At 42.2% G+C, this 15,717-nt stretch overlaps 1 long non-coding RNA gene across 2 annotated transcripts; it reads right to left on the bottom strand.

Moving 5' to 3' along the window:
• Positions 1-986: 986 nt before the first annotated feature.
• On the bottom strand, positions 987-5,929 carry LOC137079193 (uncharacterized). 2 transcript variants are annotated; one of them, XR_010905419.1, is made up of 5 exons: positions 5,885-5,929; positions 5,602-5,737; positions 4,993-5,031; positions 4,480-4,555; positions 987-1,452 (listed from the first exon to the last, which is right to left on the bottom strand). It is a non-coding gene; the product is annotated as an uncharacterized lncRNA (long non-coding RNA). The 2 variants fall into 2 exon arrangements; XR_010905420.1 differs by having other exon boundaries at positions 4,974-5,031.
• Between the last annotated feature and the right edge of the window lie 9,788 nt (positions 5,930-15,717).

Raw genomic sequence — 15,717 nt, forward strand, 5'->3', positions numbered from 1 at the left:
ATTGCTTAGTTTATCAGAGATGAGGACAATAACGTATAGGCTAGTCAAATGCAAATGCAGTCAAATACAACCTTTGTCTAAAACCGAAATAACTAGGCTATCTCGCAACTATGTCGCAACAATAAGAAAATAGCAAATGCGCATATTGTCATAACTTAGAGTTTACACACACTGTAAAAAAAATACCCGTAAAAAAACGGAAATATTCCGGCAGCTGGGGCGCCAGAAAAAAACTGTAATATAACAGAAAATAACCAACACGTAAAAAAACGGAAATATTCCGGCAGCTGGGGCGCCAGAAAAAAACTGTAAAATAACAGAAAATAACCAACACGTAAAAAAACGGAAATATTCCGGCAGCTGGGGCGCCAGAAAAAAACTGTAATATAACAGGAAATAACCAACATGTAAAAAAACGGAAATATTCCGGCAGCTGGGGCGCCAGAAAAAAACTGTAATATAACAGGAAATAACCAACACGTAAAAAAACGGAAATATTCCGGCAGCTGGGGCGCCAGAAAAAAACTGTAAAATAACAGAAAATAACCAACATGTAAAAAAACGGAAATATTCCGGCAGCTGGGGCGCCAGAAAAAAACTGTAATATAACAGGAAATAACCAACATGTAAAAAAACGGAAATATTCCGGCAGCTGGGGCGCCAGAAAAAAACTGTAAAATAACAGAAAATAACCAACACGTAAAATTACAGTAATTTTCCATAGTTCAAAATACAGGTTTTATCTGTCATTTATATGAGTTTCTATATTTAAACAAGAAAATTATGTAAAAAAATAAGGATTACAAATTGTGGAAAATTATGTAAAAACTATGAAATTACCAATTAGATTGAACATTGCTACAACTCAAATAACCACCCTAGAGTGCAAAATATTGTTTTTGTAGTTTTTATTTAAAAAATTGAACTTTAAAGTTGTTTTAAAATAGTAATGTGATCACAATATAGTTTGTTCATAATGACCACAATATACCTATATAAAAAGTTATATCATAACTGCAAAAATATAAAAAAAACAAAGCAGCATACCAATAATAAAATTAGTTCATGACTTCAACACTTTAACAATATAACAATTAGTTCATAAATACAACAATACAATTTTTTTTATAATAACTGCAACAATGTAAGATATTGTACAATAGCAATTTGTTATACACATATATGGCGAAAAAGTGGATTTGTCTCATCAACAGATGAGTCATGAAAATAAAATAATTAAATCACGAAAACAAAGTCTGTAACACTCAAGAATTTCTCTATGGTAATAAAGAGAGATTTGACACGCTTACGAAAGTTTTTACTCCATCCATCCATAATCCACAATTTTGCTCATCAACGAAAGAACCTTTAGACTGACTGCCAGTTCCTTTCTTGACGTGTTCTTCTATCTCGACTTTTGATCCCGTCTCGGGGTTTATCTTGAAAAGGCATCTGTGAGAGAGAAAAGAAACCTCAGTAATAAATCATTGAGTGTATGTGAGGATGCGCGTGAGTGTATGTGAGGATGCGCGAGTCTAAGTGAGGATGCGCATGTGAGTGTATGTGAGGAAGCGCGTGAGTGTATGTGAGGATGCGGGTGAGTGTATGTGAGGATGCGCGTGAGTGTAAGTGAGGATGCGCGTGAGTGTAAGTGAGGATGCGCGTGAGTGTAAGTGAGGGAATGCGCATGTGAGTGTATGTGAGGAAGCGCGTGAGTGTATGTGAGGATGCGCGTGAGTGTATGTGAGGATGCGGGTGAGTGTAAGTGAGGATGCGCGTGAGAGTAAGTGAGGATGCGCGTGAGTGTAAGTGAGGATGCGCGTGAGTGTAAGTGAGGATGCGCGTGAGTGTAAGTGAGGATGCGCGTGAGTGTAAGTGAGGATGCGCGAGTCTAAGTGAGGATGCGCATGTGAGTGTATGTGAGGATGCGCGAGTCTAAGTGAGGATGCGCATGTGAGTGTATGTGAGGATGCGCGAGTCTAAGTGAGGATGCGCGTGTGTATGTGAGGATGCGCGTGAGTCTAATGCTGTGTTCACACCGCACGCGAATGACGCAATTCGCACGAGTGATTTCCATGTTAAGTCAATGCAGCGACGCGAATAGGCATTCTGCGGCGCGAATGACGCGGCAATGATCACACGAATTGAGCGTTTTGAACGCGTGATTCGCGCGAATCGCTCAAGTTGAAAAATCTGAACTTTGGCAGATATTTGCGCCGCGTTAACCAATGAGGAGCCTGCTTACTGCTGTCACGTGGTGAAGTGACGAATGGGAAACCCATAGGGGAAACCCTGAGGCCAGAGTAATTTAAAAATACTACTGTATTGTGTCACAAAATGTAGTTTTAATAGTTTTTCAGGCGAGAATGTAGTTGTTTAAAGCTCAAATATGTGATTTATTTATTAAGAGAGCTCCTATTTGAAAATTTGATCTGGTGTTTTCGGAGGTGTGAGACCCAGGCGATCACCGGAGCTCAGCGCTCATCAACCTCGGTGAGAGCAGCCTTAACTCGGCTAGTCCTTCTGCCGACTGCCGCTGCCTGGCAGAACCCCCTCCCATGACACGAATTCGCGTCTGTTGTGTAGTGAATGTCACACGTGAATGAAGCGAATTTCACGCGCGAATGGATTTAAATTGTTCACACGTCCATCTTCGCGCGAATAGCGCAATATATTCGCGTGCAGTGTGAACGCAGCATAAGTGAGGATGCGCGTGAGTGTAAGTGAGGATGCGAGTGAGTGTAAGTGAGGATGCACTTGAGTAAGTGAGGATGCGTATGAGTGTAAGTGAGGATGCACGTAAGTGTAAGTGAGGATGCGCGTGAGTGTATGTGAGGATGCGAGCGTGAGTGTATGCGCGTGAGTGTAAGTGAGGATGCATGTGAGTCTAAGTGAGGATGCGCGCGTGAGTGAATGTGAGGATGCGCGCGTGAGTTTATGTGAGGATGCGCGTCAGTGTATGTGAGGATGCGCGCGAGTGTATGTGAGGATGCGCGCGTGAGTGTATGTGAGGATGCGCGCGTGAGTGTATGTGAGGATGCATGTGAGTCTAAGTGAGGATGCGCGTGTGAGTGTGTATGTGAGGATGCGCGTGAGTGTGTATGTGAGGATGCGCGTGTGAGTGTGTATGTGAGGATGCGCGTGTGAGTGTGTATGTGAGGATGCGCGTGTGAGTGTGTATGTGAGGATGCGCGTGAGAGTGTATGTGAGGATGCGCGTGAGAGTGTATGTGAGGATGCGCGCGTGAGTGTATGTGAGGATGCGCGCGTGAGTGTATGTGAGGATGCGCGCGTGAGTGTATGCGCGAGTGTAAGTGAGGATGCGCGCGTGAGTGTATGTGAGGATGCGCGCGTGAGTGTATGCGCGTGAGTGTAAGTGAGGATGCGCGTGTGAGTGTGTATGTGAGGATGCGCGTGTGAGTGTGTATGTGAGGATGCGCGTGTGAGTGTGTATGTGAGGATGCGCGTGTGAGTGTGTATGTGAGGATGCGCGTGTGAGTGTGTATGTGAGGATGCGCGTGTGAGTGTATGTGAGGATGCGCGTGAGAGTGTATGTGAGGATGCGCGTGAGAGTGTATGTGAGGATGCGCGTGAGAGTATGTGAGGATGCGCGTGAGAGTGTATGTGAGGATGCGCGCGTGAGTGTATGTGAGGATGCGCGCGTGAGTGTATGTGAGGATGCGCGCGTGAGTGTATGCGCGTGAGTGTAAGTGAGGATGCACGTGAGTCTAAGTGAGGATGCGCGCGTGAGTGTATGTGAGGATGCGCGCGTGAGTTTATGTGAGGATGCGCGTGTGAGTGTGTATGTGAGGATGCGCGTGAGTGTATGTGAGGATGCGCGTGAGAGTTTATGTGAGGATGCGCGTGAGTGTATGTGAGGATGCGCGTGAGAGTGTATGTGAGGATGCGCGTGAGAGTGTATGTGAGGATGCGCGTGTGAGTGTGTATGTGAGGATGCGCGTGTGAGTGTGTATGTGAGGATGCGCGTGTGAGTGTATGTGAGGATGCGCGTGTGAGTGTATGTGAGGATGCGCGTGAGTGTATGTGAGGGTTCACGTGTGAGTGTATGTGAGGATGCGCGTGTGAGTGTATGTGAGGATGCGCGTGTGAGTGTATGTGAGGATGCGCGTGTGAGTGTATGTGAGGATGCGCGTGTGAGTGTATATGAGGATGCGCGTGTGAGTGTGTATGAGAGGATGCGCGCGTGAGTGTATGTGAGGATGCGCGTGAGTGTATGTGAGGATGCGCGCGTGAGTGTATGTGAGGGTGCGCGTGTGAGTGTATGTGAGGATACACGTGCGAGTGTTTTTCAGGATGCGCGTGTTTGTGAGGATGCGCGTGTGAGTGTAAGTGAGGATGCGAACCCTACAAATTCTTTACATATAAATGCAATGAATGTATATTGTATAAATTAATACAATAAATGTATTATGACATCATCATTTCCCAAAAATTACTATATAGTACACCATGTACTCACCAGAAAGGGACATTCTATCAAGAATGCCACAGGCTGCATTTGAGTTGCTTGAAGGGCTATCAGACATCACTTTGACCTTAATAAAGCACATAATACAAGACTCATGTTGAGTAATATATTTTGCAAGAGTAATACACATCCGTTAAAATCATATAAACAAAGAATTGATTTCTTAATTGATTGCTTATTTTCTTATTAAGGGTTAGTTAATACAAAAATTCAGTCATTAATTATTCCTGAACACAAAGGAAGATATTTTAAGAATATTTGTAACCAAGCAGATCCATGCAGCCATAGTATTTTTTCAGAGACTTATTGATGAAGATGACTGCCTACGGCATGCGCTGTAATTTTTGAAGCATGTCATGCAACATGCATATAAGTTAGGTAATGTGGCTCATTTCTGTGTAGTGCTTGATGTTAACGTTACATAACCTTTTAGTTTTCACTGAAACACTACAACTATTACAAGTGTAATCTGCAAACATATTTACATGGTGCAACAACGATCACCTTTCTTCCTGATCTTGACTCTGGCAGCTCTCAACTTATCTGCAGGGAGAGACAAAAACAAGCATGTAACGTTAAGTGTATGGGACATGTCGACGAAACAGCGAGATTTTTTCTGTTGACGGCTTTTTGTCAAATAATTTTTCCCTTAGGTGAAAAACGGCATTTTTGAGCTTAGACGACGTCTACAACTGACTACTTGTAAGTTGTATAGTCGGATGTATGCGTCGTCTAAGCTCAAAAAATGCCGTTTTTCACCTGAGGTAAACTTATTGCCAAACAGCCGTCGACGGAAAAAAAAAATTCGCCCTATTTCGTCGACGGCATTTTTGAGCTTTTAGACGACGGAAAAATAGCATTTGGTAACAAAATGCAACAGAAAGCTAAAACTAAAACTATAAAGAAAGTTAAGATACAATCCAGCTAAAAGAAGGAAAAAATAACGTTACACGGTACCATCACCTGAAGCCTTAACATTATAAAGTTTAAACATTATAAAGAATTTAAATCATTACGTTAACGGGCTGAGCCCACGTTTAATATAAACACAGTCAACAGGATTCAAAGCGGTAAAACATTTTTTTTTTTTTAATTAAAATACATGCACTTTACCTGTTTATTTGCGCCTCACATCATCCAAGATTGACGGGCCACGGCAAAGCTGAAGGTCAAGTGAATCCTGTCGCACGCGCAGTTGCCCCACTGTGTGCTTAGAAGGGAATGTATCCTTGCGCCAAGGCGGGAATTCCTTCGGTTCGAATATTTAAAATCTTTATGACCGTCATTTAAATATCATCGTACTTAAAGTAAGAAAGTGTTATTATATTATTTTATTTTACGTTATTATGAAAATAAATGCGTAATAAAACACCAAACGCAGCAGACATAGGCTTACTTTTGACAAGCGGAACAAGATGTGATCAGTTGCAGTAGTGATGGAAGTCTGTTAACTTCAAAGACTGATTTACCCGATTTACCAGCTCTTTTACGCAAACACGAAATGACGTGCATACACACATTATTATATTATTAAATAATCTTATAATTATTTAAAAAGCAAATAATTAAACTAAAAGACAAATTCCATAAACCTTCTTTTTTCATTTCTATAAAAGGTAGGCTACATATATACTCATCTATTTATTAATGTTATGTAAATATACATTATTTTTGAATGTATTAAAATGTGTTTTATTAATTATATAATATTATACAAATATTAAACTATATAATATAAAAATATTATTTCTGAAGTGTTGATACATTTGCATATGTAGGCCAATTCCAGTGTTTATGTGAAAAACTAAATAAATAATTATTTATATATATATATATATATATATATATATATATATATATATATATATACACACACACACACACACAAATGTTGAACGACTGCTTAGCCTATTTCTATACATTAATTTCCTTTTTTCTATTTTTACAGAAAAAATCTGTAAAATATTAATCAAACTTATGTAAAAATACAGAAATTTCCTCTTAAAAAATGGAAATTTGATGTAATACCAAAATACAAGCAATTCCCGTAAATTTAATAGTCAAAATATAAATTACAGCAAATATCTGTAAAACAACAGGCATTTCACTGTATAATGAAAAAACAGGAAAATTCTGTAAAAAAAAATACAGACTATTACCGTAAAATTACGTTTTTTTTTACAGTATACATTAATTTCCGTTTTTCTATTTTTACAGAAAAAATCTGTAAAATATTAATCAAACTTATGTAAAAATACAGAAATTTCCTCTTAAAAAATGGAAATTTGATGTAATACCAAAATACAAGCAATTACCGTAAATTTAATAGTCAAAATATAAATTACAGCAAATATCTGTAAAACAACAGGCATTTCACTGTATAATGAAAAAACAGGAAAATTCTGTTAAAAAATACAGACTATTACTGTAAAATTACGTGTTTTTTTTACAGTGCAGTTCTGTTGTGTCTATGAACAGACCTAAGCTATTCCCAGATATTGCCAGATAATCACTTTACCTCTAAAATAATACTTATAACAGAGTTGGATCGTCATGATTTCTTGCATTGTCTTGAGCATTCACTTTTTTGCCAATTCTCTATTGTTAGCCTCACTGTAAAAAAAACACGTAATTTTACGGTAATAGTCTGTATTTTTTTACAGAATTTTCCTGTTTTTTCATTATACAGTGAAATGCCTGTTGTTTTACAGATATTTGCTGTAATTTATATTTTGACTATTACATTTACGGGAATTCCTTGTATTTTGGTATTACATCAAATTTCCGTTTTTTAAGAGGAAATTTCTGTATTTTTACATAAGTTTGATTAATATTTTACAGATTTTTTCTGTAAAAATAGAAAACAGGAAATTAATGTATACTGTAAAAAAAAACGTAATTTTACGGTAATAGTCTGTATTTTTTTTTACAGAATTTTCCTGTTTTTCACTATACAGTGAAATGCCTGTTGTTTTACAGACATTTGCTGTAATTTATATTCTGACTATCAAATTTACGGGAATTCCTTGTATTTTGGTATTACATCAAATTTCCGTTTTTTAAGAGGAAATTTCTGTATTTTTACATAAGTTTGATTAATATTTTACAGATTTTTTCTGTAAAAATAGAAAAAAGGAAATTAATGTATACTGTAAAAAAAAAACGTAATTTTACAGTAATAGTCTGTTTTTTTACAGAATTGTCCTGTTTTTTCATACAGTGAAATGCCTGTTGTTTTACAGATATTTGCTGTAATTTATATTTTGACTATTACATTTACGGAAATTGCTTGTATTTTGGTATTACATCAAATTTCAGTTTTTAAGAGGAAATTTCTGTATTTTTACATAAGTTTGATTTATATTTTACAGATTTTTTTCTGTAAAAATAGAAAAAAGGAAATTAATGTATAGAAATATATATATATATATATATATATATATATATATATATATATATATATATATATATATATATATATATATATATATATATATATATATATATATATATATATATATATAGTTTTTCACATAAACACTGGAATTGGCCTACATATGCAAATGTATCAACACTTCAGAAATAATATTTTTATATTATATAGTTTAATATTTGTTTAATATTTTATAATTAATAAAACACATTTTAATACATTCAAAAATAATGTATATTTACATAACATTAATTAATAGATGAGTATATATGTAGCCTACCTTTTATAGAAATGAAAAAAAAGGTTTATGGAATTTGTCTTTTAGTTTAATTATTTGCTTTATAAATAATTATAAGATTATTTAATAATATAATAATGTGTGTATGCACGTCATTTCGTGTTTGCGTAAAAGAGCTGGTAAATCGGGTAAATCAGTCTTTGAAGTTAACAGACTTCCATCACTACTGCAACTGATCACATCTTGTTCCGCTTGTCAAAAGTAAGCCTATGTCTGCTGCGTTTGGTGTTTTATTACGCATTTATTTTCATAATATCGTAAAATAAAATAATATAATAACACTTTCTTACTTTAAGTACGATGATATTTAAATGACAGTCATAAAGATTTTAAATATTCGAACCGAAGGAATTCCCGCCTTGGCGCAAGGATACATTCCCTTCTAAGCACACAGTGGGGCAACTGCGCGTGCGACAGGATTCACTTGACCTTCAGCTTTGCCGTGGCCCGTCAATCTTGGATGATGTGAGGCGCAAATAAACAGGTAAAGTGCATGTATTTTAATTAAAAAAAAAAAAAATGTTTTACCGCTTTGAATCGTGTTGACTGTGTTTATATTAAACTTGGGCTCAGCCCGTTAACGTAATGATTTAAATTCTTTATAATGTTTAAACTTTATAATGTTAAGGCTTCAGGTGATGGTACCGTGTAACGTTAGTTTTGTATCTTAACTTACTTTATAGTTTTAGTTTTAGCTTTCTGTTGCATTTTGTTACCAAATGCTATTTTTCCGTCGTCTAAAAGCTCAAAAATGCCGTCGACGAAATAGGGCGATTTTTTATTTTTTTTTCCCGTCGACGGCTGTTTGGCAATAAGTTTACCTCAGGTGAAAAACTGCATTTTTTGAGCTTAGACGACGCATACATCCGACTATATAGCGCAAGTAGTCAGTTTTAGACGTCGTCTAAGCTCAAAAATGCAGTTTTTCACCTAAGGGAAAAATTATTTGACAAAAAGCCGTCAACGGAAAAAATCTCGCTGTTTCGTCGACATGTCCCATACACTTAACGTTACACGCTTGTTTTTGTCTCTCCCTGCAGATAAGTTGAGAGCTGCCAGAGTCAAGATCAGGAAGAAAGGTGATCGTTGTTGCACCATGTAAATATGTTTGCAGATTACACTTGTAATAGTTGTAGTGTTTCAGTGAAAACTCTAAAAGGTTATGTAACGTTAACATCAAGCACTACACAGAAATGAGCCACATTACCTAACTTATATGCATGTTGCATGTCATGCTTCAGAAATTACAGCGCGTAGGCAGTCATCTTCATCAATAAGTCTCTGAAAAAATACTATGGCTGCATGGATCTGCTTGGTTACAAATATTCTTAAAATATCTTCCTTTGTGTTCAGGAATAATTAATGACTGAATTTTTGTATTAACTAACCCTTAATAAGAAAATAAGCAATCAATTAAGAAATCAATTTTTTGTTTATATGATTTTACCGGATGTGTATTACTCTTGCAAAATATATTACTCAACATGAGTCTTGTATTATGTGCTTTATTAAGGTCAAAGTGATGTCTGACAGCCCTTCAAGCAACTCAAATGCAGCCTGTGGCATTCTTGATACAATGTCCCTTTCTGGTGAGTACATGGTGTACTATATAGTGATTTTTGGGAAATTATGATGTCATAATACATTTATTGTATCCTCACATACACTCTCACGCGCATCCTCACACACACTCTCACGCGCATCCTCACATACACTCTCACGCGCATCCACACATAAACTCTCACTCGCATCCTCACATACACTCTAACGCGCATCCTCACATACACTCTCACGCGCATCCTCACATACACTCTCACGCGCATCCTCACATACACTCTCACGCGCATCCTCACATACACTCACACGCGCATCCTCACATACACTCTCACGCGCATCCACACATAAACTCTCACTCGCATCCTCACATACACTCTAACGCGCATCCTCACATACACTCTAACGCGCATCCTCACATACACTCTCACGCGCATCCTCACATACACTCTCACGCGCATCCTCACATACACTCACACGCGCATCCTCACATACACACTCACACGCGCATCCTCACATACACACTCACACGCGCATCCTCACATACACACTCACACGCGCATCCTCACATACACACTCACACGCGCATCCTCACATACACACTCACACGCGCATCCTCACATACACACTCACACGCGCATCCTCACATACACACTCACACGCGCATCCTCACATACACACTCACACGCGCATCCTCACATACACACTCACGCGCATCCTCACATACACACTCACACGCGCATCCTCACTTACACTCACACGCGCATCCTCACATACACACTCATGCGCATCCTCACATACACACTCACGCGCATCCTCACTTACACTCACACGCGCATCCTCACATACACACTCACGCGCATCCTCACATACACTCTCACGCGCATCCTCACATACACACTCAAACGCGCATCCTCACATACACACTCAAACGCGCATCCTCACATACACACTCACGCGCATCCTCACATACACACTCACGCGCATCCTCACATACACACTCACGCGCATCCTCACATACACACTCACGCGCATCCTCACATACACACTCACGCGCATCCTCACATACACACTCACGCGCATCCTCACATACACACTCACGCGCATCCTCACTTACACTCACGCGCATCCTCACTTAAACTCACGCGCATCCTCACATACACTCACGCGCATCCTCACATACACTCACGCGCGCATCCTCACTTACACTCACGCGCATCCTCACTTAAACTCACGCGCATCCTCACATACACTCACGCGCATCACATACACTCACCCGCATCCTCACATACACTCACGCGCGCATCCTCACATACACACTCACGCGCATCCTCACTTACACTCACGCGCATCCTCACATACACTCACGCGCATCCTCACATACACTCACGCACGCATCCTCACTTACACTCACGCGCATCCTCACTTAAACTCACGCGCATCCTCACATACACTCACGCGCATCCTCACATACACTCACGCGCATCCTCACATACACTCACCCGCATCCTCACATACACTCACGCGCGCATCCTCACATACACTCACGCGCATCCTCACATACACTCACGCGCGCATCCTCACATACACTCACGCGCGCATCCTCACATACACTCACGCGCGCATCCTCACATACACTCACGCGCGCATCCTCACTTAGACTCACGCGCGCATCCACACTTAGACTCTTGCATCCTCGCATACACTCTCACACGCATCCTCACTTAGACTCGCACGTCCTCACTTAGACTCAAGCGCGCATCCACACTTAGACTCTTGCATCCTCGCATACAATCTCACGCGCATCCTCACTTAGACTCGCACATCCTCACTTAGACTCACATGCATCCTCACTTAAACTGACGCGCGGATCCTCACTTACACTCACGCGCATCCTCACATACACTCACACGCGCATCCTCACTCTCATACGCATCCTCACATACACTCACACGCGCATCCTCACTTACTCTCATACGCATCCTCACATACACTCACACGCGCATCCTCACTTACTCTCATACGCATCCTCACTTACTCTCACACGCATCCTCACTTACACTCATGCGCATCCTCACTTACTCACGCGCATGCTCACTTACACTCATGCGCATCCTCACTTACACTCACACGCGCATCCTCACTTACACTCACATGCGCATCCTCACTTACACTCATGCGCATGCTCACTTACACTCATGCGCATCCTCACTTACACTCACATGCGCATCCTCACTTACACTCATGCGCATCCTCACTTACTCACGCGCATCCTCACTTACACTCACACGCATCCTCACTTACACTCATGCGCATCCTCACTTACTCACGCGCATCCTCACTTACACTCACACGCATCCTCACTTACACTCACACGCGCATCCTCACTTAGATTCGCGCATCCTCACTTACACTTACGCACATCCTCACTTACACTCATACGCATCCTCACTTACACTCACGCGCATCCTCACTTACACTCACGCGCATCCTCACTTACACTCAAACGCATCCTCACTTACTCACGCGCGCATCCTCACTTACACTCACGCGCATCCTCACTTACTCACGCACATCCTCACTTACGCTCACGCGCATCCTCACTTACACTCATACGCATCCTCACTTACACTCACGCGCATCCTCACTTACACTCACGCGCATCCTCACTTACACTCATACGCATCCTCACTTACACTCACGCGCATCCTCACTTACAATCACGCGCATCCTCACTTAGACTCACGCGCATCTTCACTTATGCTGCGTTCACACCGCACGCGAATGACGCAAATATATTGCGGTATTCGCGGGAAGATGGACGCGTGAACAATTTGAATCCATTCGCGCGTGAAATTCGCTTCATTCGCGTGTGACATTCACTACACAACAGACGTGAATTTGCGTCATGGGAGGGGGTTCTGCCAGGCAGCGGCAGTCGGCAGAAGGACTAGCCGAGTTAAGGCTGCTCTCACCGAGGTTGATGAGCGCTGAGCTCCGGTGATCACCTGGGTCTCACACCTCCGAAAACACCAGATCAAATTTTCCAGATCAAAAAAGCTATGGGATTGTAAAATTAGTCGATGTTATTTATAATTTAATTTAATTACTTATTTAATAACCGAATATAACATGTAATACAACACGAACGCCGCCTCAGATCTGTTATTCAGAATTTGTGGACGCACTTGCAAGAGCAACGTGCTGAAACGTCACCTAAACCCAGTTAATTCAAAACGATTTATTAAAATATTGTTTTCATTAATGTTATGTAATGTGACAGTCCCAATCAAAGTTATTATTAGTCGTGCGTTGCTGTTTGAACTGCGCGAGCTGAAGCCGATGCGCTGAATCAACACTGGTAAGCTACACTGAAACTTTGCTAGCACGTTAACTCAACAAAAAGCTTCCTATATGAGATTAATCAGATTTATATAAAGTTAACAAAATGTTACAAATTATATATCTTCACAAAATGATGCGAATGGACAAGTGAACTTGAATTGAGTTGCTGATATTCATATGCAGAATGGGAGACGCGTGGCGTTCACGCGCTCTAGGAATTTATTGTATCCTCACATACACTCTCACGCGCATCCTCACACACACTCTCACGCGCATCCTCACATACACTCTCACGCGCATCCACACATAAACTCTCACTCGCATCCTCACATACACTCTAACGCGCATCCTCACATACACTCTCACGCGCATCCTCACATACACTCTCACGCGCATCCTCACATACACTCACACGCGCATCCTCACATACACACTCACACGCGCATCCTCACATACACACTCACACGCGCATCCTCACATACACACTCACACGCGCATCCTCACATACACACTCACACGCGCATCCTCACATACACACTCACACGCGCATCCTCACATACACACTCACACGCGCATCCTCACATACACACTCACACGCGCATCCTCACATACACACTCACACGCGCATCCTCACATACACACTCACGCGCATCCTCACATACACACTCACACGCGCATCCTCACTTACACTCACACGCGCATCCTCACATACACACTCACGCGCATCCTCACATACACACTCACGCGCATCCTCACTTACACTCACACGCGCATCCTCACATACACACTCACGCGCATCCTCACATACACTCTCACGCGCATCCTCACATACACACTCAAACGCGCATCCTCACATACACACTCAAACGCGCATCCTCACATACACACTCACGCGCATCCTCACATACACACTCACGCGCATCCTCACATACACACTCACGCGCATCCTCACATACACACTCACGCGCATCCTCACATACACACTCACGCGCATCCTCACATACACACTCACGCGCATCCTCACATACACACTCACGCGCATCCTCACATACACACTCACGCGCATCCTCACTTACACTCACGCGCATCCTCACTTAAACTCACGCGCATCCTCACATACACTCACGCGCATCCTCACATACACTCACGCGCGCATCCTCACTTACACTCACGCGCATCCTCACTTAAACTCACGCGCATCCTCACATACACTCACGCGCATCACATACACTCACCCGCATCCTCACATACACTCACGCGCGCATCCTCACATACACACTCACGCGCATCCTCACATACACTCACGCGCATCCTCACATACACTCACGCGCGCATCCTCACTTACACTCACGCGCATCCTCACTTAAACTCACGCGCATCCTCACATACACTCACGCGCATCCTCACATACACTCACGCGCATCCTCACATACACTCACCCGCATCCTCACATACACTCACGCGCGCATCCTCACATACACTCACGCGCATCCTCACATACACTCACGCGCGCATCCTCACATACACTCACGCGCGCATCCTCACATACACTCACGCGCGCATCCTCACATACACTCACGCGCGCATCCTCACTTAGACTCACGCGCGCATCCACACTTAGACTCTTGCATCCTCGCATACACTCTCACACGCATCCTCACTTAGACTCGCACGTCCTCACTTAGACTCAAGCGCGCATCCACACTTAGACTCTTGCATCCTCGCATACAATCTCACGCGCATCCTCACTTAGACTCGCACATCCTCACTTAGACTCACATGCATCCTCACTTACACTGACGCGCGGATCCTCACTTACACTCACGCGCATCCTCACATACACTCACACGCGCATCCTCACTCTCATACGCATCCTCACATACACTCACACGCGCATCCTCACTTACTCTCATACGCATCCTCACATACACTCACACGCGCATCCTCACTTACTCTCATACGCATCCTCACTTACTCTCACACGCATCCTCACTTACACTCATGCGCATCCTCACTTACTCACGCGCATGCTCACTTACACTCATGCGCATCCTCACTTACACTCACACGCGCATCCTCACTTACACTCACATGCGCATCCTCACTTACACTCATGCGCATGCTCACTTACACTCATGCGCATCCTCACTTACACTCACATGCGCATCCTCACTTACACTCATGCGCATCCTCACTTACTCACGCGCATCCTCACTTACACTCACACGCATCCTCACTTACACTCATGCGCATCCTCACTTACTCACGCGCATCCTCACTTACACTCACACGCATCCTCACTTACACTCACACGCGCATCCTCACTTAGATTCGCGCATCCTCACTTACACTTACGCACATCCTCACTTACACTCATACGCATCCTCACTTACACTCACGCGCATCCTCACTTACACTCACGCGCATCCTCACTTACACTCAAACGCATCCTCACTTACTCACGCGCGCATCCTCACTTACACTCACGCGCATCCTCACTTACTCACGCACATCCTCACTTACGCTCACGCGCATCCTCACTTACACTCATACGCATCCTCACTTACACTCACGCGCATCCTCACTTACACTCACGCGC

This window comes from Pseudorasbora parva, chromosome 6, assembly GCF_024679245.1.
Source record: "Pseudorasbora parva isolate DD20220531a chromosome 6, ASM2467924v1, whole genome shotgun sequence".
Taxonomy (NCBI): Eukaryota; Metazoa; Chordata; class Actinopteri; order Cypriniformes; family Gobionidae; genus Pseudorasbora; species Pseudorasbora parva.